Source organism: Cupressus sempervirens, chromosome 4 (assembly GCF_028749045.1).
Source record: "Cupressus sempervirens isolate cs-2001-9-10 chromosome 4, ASM2874904v1, whole genome shotgun sequence".
Classification (NCBI taxonomy): domain Eukaryota; kingdom Viridiplantae; phylum Streptophyta; class Pinopsida; order Cupressales; family Cupressaceae; genus Cupressus; species Cupressus sempervirens.
The window spans coordinates 142,906,051-142,907,608 of NC_143121.1; positions in this window are offsets into that span (position 1 = coordinate 142,906,051).

Here is a 1,558-nt window from a genome sequence, read left to right on the forward strand (position 1 = left end):
GAATTTTTAGAGGACTTTCAGTCCAAATGGAGACTGCCATTGGATTCAAAAGGCCGTTTGTAGTCAGGATTCATATAAAACTTGTCAATTTTGGAGATAGAGCTCCAGGAGGCAAAAAAAAATAGTTTGGAAGGCCGTACATACGATTTTAAGGGCATTTATTGCAATTTTATTTTAAAATCCACAGCGCCACCATAAGGCCACCACCGCACCACCTGTGCATGGCTCGTAGTAGCTGCAACAGGCAGCGCCACCTCAATCAGTGATCTCCACCAATGCTCAGCCTTAGCGCCTCCTCCACCACTCTTGTTCTCTTCTACTCGCGCCACTCCGCTGGTGGTTTGTTTCTCTGCCAGTGAGTTGCACCCAGCTCTTCTTGTGTACTGCCTCTAGTGCCGCTACACCTATTTCCACTACCTACCTCCAACTCAGTAGCTAGATCAACGAGGTCAGCCCAGTCAGCTGTCGTGTGGCAGTTTGTTATTTTCTCAGTCAGCGCCCAGTCCACGTAAGACACGTGGCACTTTGCCACGTGGCCCCTGCCACATTAGCCATATGCCATGTGGCCTTCTTTTTTGTGTTGATGATTGATGGGCTGTCAAATTTATGCCCGTAAAATGTTGATGTCAGCATGTCATCAACATTGCATCATCATCCTTCTTGCACCTCTCCTAGGTCAGTTTTGGACCTACATTTAGTTTTTTGGCCATAACTTGAGCATACAAAGGTATTTTTTTGATCTAAAAGAAGTGTCAAAAAGTTGGTTCTGAGATGAAGACATTGGTGCAAGTATTTTTAGATTTTGATGCTTTTGTATTACCTTTTTTTTAATTGAAGTCTGAAGTTCTATTTTTGACTCCAGCATGCATATCTTTTGCGTCCCATGTCAATTTTTTGAAAACTTTATATTTTTGGAAAGCTAGTTCTATCACCTTTTCAGAAATGTGATCCTTTTCCTTAGTTTTTGGCTCATGCTCTTTCTATCATATTTTTGGAATTTTTTCTATATGGTGGATATCTTGAGTGTTTTAGGCTTGAGGATCATTTTTCTGGCATGGTTTCCTTTTTTTTGGGTTGTACTTTATTTTGTTGTAGCTTGTTTTCAATTTTGATCACTATAGTTATCATTTTGAAGCATTTTTATGTATCGCACTGAGATAAAGTGTCACTCTTGGATTCTGAGGGTCATGAACATTGTTTTGAGTTAGTTGTACATGAACTATTTTCATAAAGCACCATGGGGGGATAATTGTTTGTTAGTCCCTTTCACAACATTAGCCCCATGCAAAGTCAATTTGATCATGTCTTTATAGGTGTTTGTACCTCTTCCTCTCTCGTTGTTCTTGGTTTGTTTGCAAGAGACTTTAGCCCACCTTCTTAGTTGCTTGTCATCTCACCCCATCTGCATTAAGGGGGGTTATGTTGTTGTTTTAATGCATCCATGGTTTGATGGTTTGATAGTGTGAACTATGTATTTAGTGGTTGATCCTATATACAAGGTGATTGCAGTGGCTGGCTACCTATGCATTTTGGTGAGATGGATCATCTACCATATAGA